The sequence below is a fragment of the Oncorhynchus keta genome, chromosome 22 (assembly GCF_023373465.1).
Source record: "Oncorhynchus keta strain PuntledgeMale-10-30-2019 chromosome 22, Oket_V2, whole genome shotgun sequence".
Classification (NCBI taxonomy): Eukaryota; Metazoa; Chordata; class Actinopteri; order Salmoniformes; family Salmonidae; genus Oncorhynchus; species Oncorhynchus keta.
Genome location: NC_068442.1, coordinates 40,791,944 through 40,804,022, shown reverse-complemented (window position 1 = coordinate 40,804,022; position 12,079 = coordinate 40,791,944). Strand labels below are relative to the sequence as shown.

At 40.9% G+C, this 12,079-nt stretch overlaps 1 pseudogene; it reads left to right on the top strand.

Annotated features, from left to right (window-relative positions):
- Window positions 1–6,418: 6,418 nt before the first annotated feature.
- On the top strand, window positions 6,419–10,118 carry LOC118400671 (B-cadherin-like; annotated as a pseudogene).
- Window positions 10,119–12,079: the final 1,961 nt, after the last annotated feature.

Below are 12,079 nucleotides of genomic sequence, written 5' to 3'. Positions count from 1 at the left end.
TCTTTGAACTTACAGTGGGGAGAATAAGTATTTGATACACTGCTGATTTTGCAGGTTTTCCTACTTACAAAGCATGTAGAGCTCTATAATTTTTATCATCAAAAATCCAATTGTATGATTTTTAAGTAATTTATTTGCATTTTATTGCATGACATAAGTATTTGATCACCTACCAACCAGTGAGAATTCCAGCTCTCACAGACCTGTTAAGTTTTTCTTTAAGAATCCCTCCTGTTCTCCACTCATTACCTGTATTAACTGCACCTGTTTGAACTCGTTACCTGTATAAAAGACACCTGTCCACACACTCAGTCGAACAGACGCCAACCTTTCCACAATGGCCAAGACCTTAATTTTGTTAGTAAGTAGGTATGTGTGTGGCAACATCCAAACTTTTTCCCAACAGACATTATCAATAAAACCCATTCCAATATGGCATGACGTAAGGTACAACATCCTTTTGAAACAAGGCCCGTATAGCTCCTTTGTTGTTGAATGGACTAAAAGAAAAACAAAGCTTTCCTACTGAAGAGTCAACAGGGGTAATCGTAGGAATATTCTCAGGGTGAGGTCTTGACCCGTTCCCGAATAATAAAGCAACACCTGAGGAAATGGCATCTAAAACAATTGCAAAATCTTTAGATGTTACAGGAATCTTGTAAAGTGATAAGAATTCCTTATAATTAAGTAAAAGACCCTCTGCATTTACAAGTTGGCTCACCAATAGGATATTATTTCGGAAACAATATTCTAAAAACAAAGAAGTATATTTATACACTGCTCAAAAAAATAAAGGCAATACTTAAACAACACAATGTAACTCCAAATCAATCACACTTCTGTGAAATCAAACTGTCCACTTAGGAAGCAACACTGATTGACAATACATTTCACATGCTGTTGTGCAAATGGAATAGACAACAGGTGGAACTTATAGGCAATTAGCAAGACACCCCCAATAAAGGAGTGGTTCTGCAGGTGGGGACCACAGACCACTTCTCAGTTCCTATGCTTCCTGGCTGATGTTTTGGTCACTTTTGAATGCTGGCGGTGCTTTCACTCTAGTGGTTGCATGAGACGGAGTCTACAACCCACACAAGTGGCTCAGGTAGTGCAACTCAACCAGGATCCAGCACATCAATGCGAGCTGTGGCAAGAAGGTTTGCAGTGTCTGTCAGCGTAGTGTCCAGAGCATGGAAGCGCTACCAGGAGACAGGCTAGTACATCAGGAGACATGGAGGAGGCCGTAGGAGGGCAACGACCCAGCAGCAGGACCGCTACCTCCGCCTTTGTGCAAGGAGGAGCACTGCCAGAGCCCTGCAAAATGACCTCCAGCAGGCCACAAATGTACATGTGTTTGCTCAAACGGTCAGAAACAGACTCCATGACGGTGGTATTATGAGGGCCCGACGTCCACAGGTGGGGGTTGTGCTTACAGCCCAGGGCATTTGCCAGAGAACAGCAAGATTGGCAAATTCGCCACTGGCGCCCTGTGCTCTTCACAGATGAAAGCAGGTTCACACTGAGCATGTGACAGACGTGACAGAGTCTGGAGATGCCGTGGAGAACGTTCTGCTGCCTGCAACATCCTCCAGCTTGACCTGTTTGGCGGTTGGTCAGTCATGGTGTGGGGTGGCATTTCTTTGGGGGGCCGCACAGCTCTCCATGTGCTCGCGAGAGGTAGCCTGACTGCCAATAGGTACCGAGATGAGATCCTCAGACATTTTGTGAGACCATATGCTGGTGTGGTTGGCCCTGGGTTCCTCCTGGGTTCCTCCTAATGCAAGACAATGCTAGACCTCATGTGGCTGGAGTGTGTCAGCAGTTCCTGCAAGAGGAAGGCATTGATGCCATGGACTGGCCTGCCCGTTCCCCAGACCTGAATCCAATTGAGCACATCTGGGACATCATGTCTCGCTCCATCCACCAACGTTGCACCACAGACTGTCCAGGAGTTGGCGGATGCTTTAGTCCAGGTCTGGGAGGAGATCCCTCAGGAGACCATCCGCCACCTCATCAGGAGCATGCCCAGCCATTGTAGGGAGGTCATACAGGCACGTGGAGGCCACACACACTACTGAGCCTCATTTTGACTTGTTTTAAGGACATTACATCAAAGTTGGATCAGCCTGTAGTGTGGTCTTCCACTTTAATTTTGAGTGTGACTCCAAATCCAGGCCTCCATGGGTTGATAAATTTGATTTCCATTGATCATTTTTGTGTGATTTTGTTGTCAGCACATTCAACTATGTAAAGAAAAAGTATTTAATAAGAATATTTCATTCATTCAGATCTAGGATGTGTTATTTTAGTGTTCCCTATATTTTTTTGAGCAGTGTACAATATGTCCCGATTATTCCAAATACAATATATGTGTGGAGAAAAATTATGCTTATAAATTAAGGATCATGACAATGCCGATGAAAAAGCAGAGTTTCACTGGAAATTTGTCAATATTATAGTTGCCAACATGAAGTTAAGGCCACCAAAAGTAGAGAAGACATAAAATTCCATGTAGAATTGGGTCTTCTTGGGAATTTCTTTATCCTGTTGATCTTAAAGGTATTATTTAAGGTAGTAAAGTCCAGAAAATTCAGCCCACCATACTCATAAGTGTTCATTACAACAGTTTTCCTAATGTCATGGGTACGGTTTCTCCACAGAAAGTTGAAAAGCATCTGGTCTATCTCTTTTCTTATTTTACCATCAAGATATAAAGATAGAGTGGCATATGTTATTCTAGAGATACCCTCAGCCTTGGTTATTAGGACTCTTACTTTTAAGGATAAGTTTAGCTGTAGCCATTTATTTAGCTTCTTCTGTTAATTTTTTGTTTTTATTTTAAATATGAGGGTTAAAATTTAGTAAGCCTTTAGACTTCTGATCCTTAGTAATGGTTATGCCTAAATATGTAAGTTCTTCTTTCACTGAAATACCATAATATGAGGGTGACATACAATCTTTGACAGCCATGAGTTCACATTTATCAATGTTAAGATATAGACCAGATTCTTTGGAAAAGGATTCAATCACATTGATCAATATTGGAATCTGACTAGCGTCTTTCAGAAAAAGTATAGTATCGTCAGCCAGCTGGCTTATAATAATTCCTTAACCAGCTATGGAAATACCTTGTACTATTATATAAATAATTTGTAAGAAGTTTGATGATTAATAAAAAACAGATATGGTGAGATAGGACAACTTTGCCTAATTCCTCTCTTTAACTCAAATCTAGGTGAGGTGCCATGTTTTAGTTTGATAGAGCTGTTACCATTCGTATAGAGAGTCTTAATAGCCTTACAGAAAAAATCTCCAAAGCCAATTTGCTCAAGGGAGTGGAAGAGGAACTGATGCTCCACTGTGTCAAATGCTTTGTAAAAATCTAAAAATAACATTAAGCTATCCTCGGTTATGAGGTCTGAGTTGTCACGTACAGTTGAAGTCGGAAGTTTACATACACCTGAGCCAAATACATTAAAACTCACAATACCTGACATTTAATCCTAGTAAAAATTCCCTGTTTTAGGTCAGTTAGGATCACCAATTTATTTTAAGAATGTTTAAATGTCAGAATAATAGTAGAGAGAATGATTTATTTCAGCTTTTATTTCTTTCATCATATTCCTAGTGGGTCAGAAGTTTACATACACTCAATTAGTATTTGGTAGCATTGCCTTTAAATTGTTTAACTTTGGTAAAACGTTTCAGGTAGCCTTCCACAAGCTTCCCACAATAAGTTGGGTGAATTTTGGCCCATTCTTCCTGACAGAGCTGGTGTAACTGAGTCAGGTTTGTAGGCCTCTTTGCTCACACACGCTTTTTCAGTTCTGCCCACACATTTTCTGTAGGATTGAGGTCAGAGCTTTGTGATGGCCACTCCAATACCTTGACTTTGTTGTCCATAAGCCATTTTGACACAACTTTGGAAGGATGCTTGGGGTCTTTGTCCATTTGGAAGACCCATTTGCAACCAAAGCTTTAACTTCCTGACTGATGTCTTGAGATGTTGCTTCAATATATCCACATAATTTTCCTACCTCATGATGCCATCTATTTTGTGAAGTGCACCAGTCCCTCCTGCAGCAAAGCACTCCCACAACATGATGCTGCCACCCCTGTGCTTCACGGTTGGGATGGTGTTCTTCAGCTTGCAAGCCTCCCCTTTTTTCCCCTCCAAATATAACGATGGTCGTTATGGACAAACAGTTCTATTTTTGTTTCATCAGACCAGAGGACATTTATCCAAAAAGTATGATCTTTGTCCCCATGTGCAGTTGCAAACCGTTGTCTGGATTTTTTATGGTGGTTTTGGAGCAGTGGCTTCTTCCTTGCTGAGCGGTCTTTCAGGTTATGTCGATATAGGACTCGTTTTACTGTGGATATACATACTTTTGTACCTGTTTCCTCCAGCATCTTCACAAGGTCCTTTGCTGTTGTTCTGGGTTTGATTTGCACTTTTCGCACCAAAGTACGGTCATCTCTCGGAGACAGAACGTGACCCCTTCCTGAGCGGTATGATGGCTGTGTGGTCCCATGTTTTTTATACTTGCGTACTATTGTTTGTACATATGAACGTGGTACCTTCAGGCATTTTGAAATTGGTCCCAAGGATGAACCAGACTTGTGGAGGTCTACAAAAAGGTCTTGGCTGATTTCTTTTGATTTTCCCATGATGTCAAGCAAAGAGGCACTGAGTTTGAAGGTAGGCCTTGAAATACATACACAGGTATACTTCCAATTGACTCAAATGTTGTCAATTAGTCTTTCAGAAGCCTCTAAAGCCATGACTTTATTTTCTGGAAATTTCCAAGCTGTTTAAAGGCACAGTCAACTTAGTGTATGTAAACTTCTGACCCACTGGAAATGTGATACAGTGAATTATAAGTGAAATAATCTGTCTGTAAACAATTGATTGGAAAAATTACATGTGTCATGCACAAAGTAGATGTCCTATCCGACTTGCCAAAACTATAGATTGTTAACAAGAAATTTGTGGAGTGGTTGAAAAACAAGTTTTAATGACTCCAACCTAAGTGTATGTACATTTCTGACTTCAACTGTATGCTTTTCCAGAATAGTAACTTTAGATCATGGTCTGATCAGCTTATCACTCTTTTGGAACATTTTTGCTAGCTTATTAGCTAGCTTGCGCTCCCACCAGTGTTAGAGCTAACATTAGCATTTCCATTCAGAATTAATTAGTATTTAGCATGCTGTTAGTGATTAGCCATTTGTTAGCATTTCTCACTATTTTCTGTGCATATCGCTCATGCTAACTTTTTACTACAGTGGGCTAAATCAAGGTCACACAGTGTTTCTTGGTAGTCTTAAACAAATCTATTTTGAAACAAAAGTACTCACCTCACACACATGGTTATGGGAATAAAAAAAGAAGGCAGCTGTACCATGTCAGATATAGAGTTGAAATGTATTAAATGTTGAGTTTGCATCCCAATATTACACTTTATATACATCCCAGAAAACTGAAATATAACAAAACCATTCGACACATAAACATCGCATTCTCTGCATTTTTATTTGATTTTTATTAGTTATATTCAATATTTACATTACACCCATGAATCCACTAGAGGGTGATTTGACCATTTGACTGCAGGAAAGGGGTGTGTTAATGTTGTGTAGATGTACTGACAACACTGTACTGTTTACACAAGTATATTTACTAAGTTTACCTTGTCTACAAGTTCCATAGCCTCTGTTGGTTACTGCCATGTGAACACACATTTCCTGCTACAGTGTATAGCCCGTGCTTTTATACACAAGTCTGTGCTATCTTGTTAGTCATGTTAAGCATGTCAGTACGATAGTCTTAAGTCGTACCTCTGTTGTCAGAACCACAATCCTTGTCAGACACAATTACTGTCAGAGTGATGTTGGATTTGTGTGTGTGTGGATCATTTATTTAACCCCCTGAAACTGAAATACTGGCTCCTTGTGTTCTGGACGGATACCGGGTGGTGGTTGCTACTGACCTAAAACTGACCTAAAACCATGATTTGATTCTACAATCTAGCCATCTTTCTCAGATCCTATTGGGGAAAACATTATCCAAAAAAAACCTCAAATGCATCCAAGTTTGTAGTGTCACAAGCTTGATGTAGAATATGCAACCAAATACTAAACTTTGACGACTGTAAGTGTTTTGTCCAAATACTTGTGACTTCTTCAAATGGGGGGACTGGATGTATAAAGTGCTTTCATTTTTAAACAGGGGAACAGATGTGTATGAAAATATGCTCAAGTAAAAGCTGGCATTCTGTACTGCTGTATAATATTAAACATTCTCTCTCAAATGTAAAAGGCTGGAGTGTTGAGACACATAAAAAAGTTTAACTTCATGGCACAATAACAATATTCCTTTTCCTTCAAACCTCAGGGTTGGGCCCTGGGGAGAATGTCTGAGACTTTACAGTCAGGAAATGGCTTTGACTATCCACTGACTGGAGGGGAAGAAACTGAGGGTGACCTATTTGACTGTTTAGAATATTGGCTAATAAAGGAGATTTGTCAAATCAAGATTATTTTAATATGCATTATGCAGAGTAGTCGCAACATACTGTGGTGGCATTGTTTGCTTTAAAACAGTTCATATTAATTTGATCTCCTCACAGAGGGCTTCGGCCATGAGGATGCTGGCATTGTCTCTCAGGTGAGAATGTGGTGCTTACAACTTAGTGTCAGTTTCATTCCTCAATAACTCTATTCATTTTTGTCTTCCACCTGCATATGTGCCATAGGGATGATCTTATTTTTCTAATTTGTAAAGATATTTTTGGCACAGCCTAAATATCTTCCATTTCTAAAGTTTACAAAGCCTTTGGTAGGTCTGGTGAGAAGGAAAAGGGATTGGGTCTTTACACCCATCAACTTCCCAAAGATCCACAGAGACTCCTTCCCCAATAATATGGCGCAGGTGAGTGATTGTAGATTTATGTTGAAAGGACAAATGGTTGGTTCAGGATTTGACTCTGGTTTTAACATGGTTAATATTTATACATTCAGATCAGGTCCACCATTGATAAAGAGGTGAAGATACAGTTCAGCATCACGGGTTCTGGAGCAGATCAATCCCCTGTGTGTCACGACTCCAGCCGAAGTTGCCTCCCCTGCCTGTTCGGGCGGTGCTCGGTGGTCGTAGTCACTGGCCTACTAGCCGCCACCGATCCCTTTTTCTGTTTGTTTTGTCTTATTAGTTGCACCTGTGTCTAATTGTGTTTTCCTGATGTGCTTCCTTATTTAAGCCTAGTAAACCCGACCTTGTTTTGTGCGGGATTAATTTTGTGTTACGTGTTTTGTCGTTGGGTGTGTTAGTGCTCCTGACCGTGTACCCTGTGTTTTGGGTTGGTCAGTGTTTTCACGCCCTGTGTTTTGGGTTGGTCAGTGTTTTTGCGTATTTTGGTGCCAGATTAAAGTGCACTTTTCCCTTTGGAACTCTCTGCTCTATGCCCCTGATTCTTACCTCACACACCCAGTCCCTCGTGACACTGTGGGACTGTTCACTGTGGACAAAAACTCTGGGATTCTCTATGTGACCAAGCCTTTGGACAGAGCGACAAGACCATTATGTGGTAATGTTTGGAAACAGGAAAAATATCTGGGAATGTTAGTTTGTGTTTTACCTTTTGAATTCTAGAACTTTGAATGCATGTGTTTTGATGAAATTTTTATTTTCCCCTTTAGCTTTTGGCTCATGCTGTTGCAGATGGTACTGGTATATCAGAAGAACCAATGGAGATTATTGTTCAAGTAATTGAAATGAATGACAACAAGCCAGTTTTCACCCCAGATGCCTTTATAGGGATCCCTACCAGGTGTGTCTCAGTCAACATTGAGTCAAATGTACTAAGCTGAGTTTTGGAATAAAAGAACAATTACAATATTCAATATTTTTTTTTATTGATGTCATCCATGAAAATAATTTATTACGTTGAAATATTTTCTTCTCAGGCTTTGAGGTCATGGAGGTCACAGCCACCGATGCAGATGAGCCTGGCTCAGCCAATTCTGATGTCAGATACACCATTATAAATCAGGAACCTGAACTGCCGAGTCCCAACATGTTTGTCATCAACCCTGTCACAGGAAGGATCCTGGTCAATGCTGCTGGACTGGACAGAGAGGTTAGTGGCTACACTACTAGCATACAATTTTAACTTACAGTAACCGCTACATTTCACAATGTGCTCCATCTGGTGTCATTTTCCAGAATATTCCAAAATATACATTGGAAATCCAAGCTGCTGATTTGGAGGGCAATGGTCTGACATGTTTTGGAAAATCCATAATTACTGTAACGGACAGCAATGACATAGCTCCTCAATTTGAGAAGTCTTTGGTAAGTGTACAATCAGAAAACAGTTCCGCTCATTAAACAGTAAAGGTGACTTGAAGAGGGAAATATTTAGTTTGAAGGAGCTGACTTGAGGAAAATTTGAACTTGACAAATGGCATACAGCACATCTTCTCACATGTTCTCTTCATGTATTTTCTTTCCAGAACACGGTGTCTGTCCCAGAGAACAAAGTGAATGCCCTGGTGGTCAAAATGCCAGTGAGTGATGGAGATGAGCCACACTCTTCCAACTGGGCCACCAAGTACAGGATTGTAGATGGAGACCCAGGTGGAATGTTCACTGTAAACCCTGGACCTAGTAGACTGGAAGGAATCATTACCACAGCCAAGGTACCTGCTTGGTTTCTTGGTTTCTTTGTTCAGATGAGTATGTGAATGGAGCCAAGTTACAGCACATATGTATTTGACTGTGGTCTGAATTTCACTGTAGAACCATACAAATATTTGACAAAATTGTTGATGTTTTTGTCATTGTGTCATGAACCTGGCTGTGTCTCGTTCCCATTTAGCCCCTTGACTTTGAGAAGGATAATCGCTACACCCTGTTGGTGACTGTGGAGAATGAGGTCCCATTTGCCACACCCCTGCCCACCTCCACAGTCCAGGTAAATGTGGAGGATAGGAATGATGCCCCTGTCTTTGGCCCAGTGGAAAAGGTTGTTTCTATATCTGAACACCTGCCAGTGGACAGCGATGTCTTATTAAAAGTCTTATTTTCAATGACTGCCTAGGAACAGGATGACGGATTTTGTACCTTGTCAGCTCTGGGATTTGATCTTGCAACCATTTCGGTTAGTAGTCCAACGCTCGAACCACTAGGCTACGGTGCTGCCCCAGGTACCTTATGCTGATAAGTCAATTCAACGATATACATGCCCTTTATGATAAAGTACATTCAGATGCATATGCATAAAGATTGCAAGAAGCCTTGTGAATGGTGATGTTTTAACTCAATGTACTGTATATTCTAGGTATCGCATGGACAGAGATCCTGCTAAATGGCTGGACATCAACAGTGAGACCGGAATGATCAAAACCAAACACTCCCTGGACAGAGAGTCTCCCTTTGTCAAAGATGGCAAATACAGAGTTCTCATTCTCGCCATCGAAGGTGGAATTCTGAATTCGTTGTAATCTTGTTCACCAGCAGGCTTCAACCAAGGAACAAGGTTCATTTAGTTGACTTCTTCATTTCCCCATTTGATAAAAGTATCTTGTTTTGGATTATCAGATGAAATCCCTGTAACTGGAACTGGAACCATTCTGATAGAGCTGGAAGATGTAAACGACAATGCTCCGATTATTGATGACACCCCGTTAAAGCTCTGCAACCAAGACCCCCGTCTAGTGCGTTTGGCTGTGACAGACAGAGACGGGCCAGGCTTTGCTGAAGCCTTCAGTGTAGAACTTCTGGAAGGGTCCAATATGTATTGCGCTGCCCAAATGGACGAAACCGGTGTGTATTGCTTTTCACATTCACTCTACATTAGTCTGTTAATTTGTATTCAGAATAATATCATCAGACCAAGTATGTTCTTTTGACAACATTCTTCACATTCAAAGTTGAAATGTGTCAAATTGGAACTGTGGTTGAATTGAAATTCAAGGCCATGAGGGAGCAGAGAAACTACATTAATCTGAGGGTCACTGATGCTGGCAGGCTGAAACAAGACCATGTCATTCACGCCACCATGAATGAGGACAGCTGCATGACCTGGGGGGATTTCTGTGTTAGATCCTGACCTATATGACATTTCCTTAGCATTTTTATAGCTTGCAGAGCTGGATTGCTTGTTTTGGGAAGGTTGTCACTTCTTTTGACAGCAGGGGTATGTCACAAAGCCAGAAATGAGTAGAACATTTCAAAGGTAATTTGCCAGTTTTTTTTCCATCAAAGTACTGAACCTTTTTCGGAATCGCTTATGTCAAGACATGTTTCTTGTTCACATTTTCTATTTTTTTGCTAGTTGTCCATTTGACTAGAATATTCCAACCTGAAGCCATATAATCGTATGAGTATGAAATTGATTAGAATTATGTATAACCATAGTCTGTACAATATGTCTATAAACCTTATTTGAATAACAGACAGACTGTCTGAGCAAGATTCAGTGCTGATCTTGTCTGGGGCCACAGAGAGTACTTCCCAGCATCTCCCTATCTTGAGGGAGGATGGGGAGTAAGTCTCCCGGAATCCCGGAATCTTTGACACCTGGGTAGCAGGACATTGTGTGCTAATGTTAGTGTGAATGTGTGTGAGTATGTTAGTGTGAATGTGTGTGTGAGAAACCAGTATAAAATGAATTGTTTTGTACAATAGAGCAGCGCGCTCTCGTAAATACATTTTCTGACTATCGTAGCTGGGCTGATTCATTTCAACCAGTTTCTTACAAATTCTGGGTTTCAGGTTGAGTAGTTAATTGAATTGGGTTTATGAACATTGAGAACATAATTCTTGTGACAATTTGGTCCTTTGAGCCGGATCTCAATTACCTGCCTCTGTCGTCCCAAGGAACTGCTGAAAACCGTGCATGGGCGGATCCAGGATCCGTAAGACAAACACCTGACCTCTGAATTGAGGGTTTATTTCAGGCCAGTGGTGAACTGGTACACGATAGAGGTGGTGACGAGATCCAACCAACATTGCTTTTCCCAGTCTTCAAGACAAGGTCAGTAATCTTTATTCACGAATTTGGGGGAATGATTTAAGATATAGGAGACTTTTACTTTGTGTATTAGCAAGGAATCAATTTGAGGGAGCAGGTCCGCAATGACCTGATGTACATGTGCACTACCATAAATAAAAATAGCTTAATAATTGAGGTCTGTGAGGAATGGCCAAATGTTTATTTGAGGGATGGCTGAGAGGTTATTAGCTAGGGATATAAATAGGGGAAAATTAGAATTTGTTCTTAACTGACTTGCCTAGTTAAATAAAGTTAAAATAAAAATAGGACGTGGAGTTTGTGCGAACAAATAACTTAAATGGCCAATTAACAAAAGTGAATTAGCCATAGATCCAATTGAAAAGACAATACTGAAATAAAGTCCAAAAAATGGAGAAAGAAGGGAAACCTAATATACCGGCGGAGTGAGATACGAGATATTAACGTCAAAAGAACAAGTAACAACAGAAAAATAGGCTGCTGACTAGGGATTTACGACCCCTGGAAAAAGAGCACATACATAGATCAGAGAAATACATACTATGATATTTCTCATCTATGTGTAACTACAAGGTCTTCCGGCGCCGACTGAGATGGCCGCCTCGCTTCGCGTTCCTAGGAAACTATGCAGTTTTTTTTTTTTTTTACGTGTTATTTCTTACATTAGTACCACAGGTCATCTTAGGTTTCATTACATACAGTCGAGAAGAACTACTGAATATAAGATCAGCGTCAACTCACCATCAGTACGACCAAGAATATGTTTTCTGCGACGCGGATCCTGTGTTCTGCCTTACAAACAGGACAACGGAATGGATCGCATGCAGCGACCCAAGGAAACGACTCCGAAAAAGAGGGAAACGCGGCGGTGTTCTGGTCAGACTCCGAAAAAGGGCACATCGCGCACCACTTCCCAGCATTCTTCTTGCCAATGTCCAGTCTCTCGACAACAAGGTTGACGAAATCCGAGCAAGGGTGGCATTCCAGAGGGACATCAGAGACTGCAACGTTCTCTGCTTCACGGAAACATGGCTCAC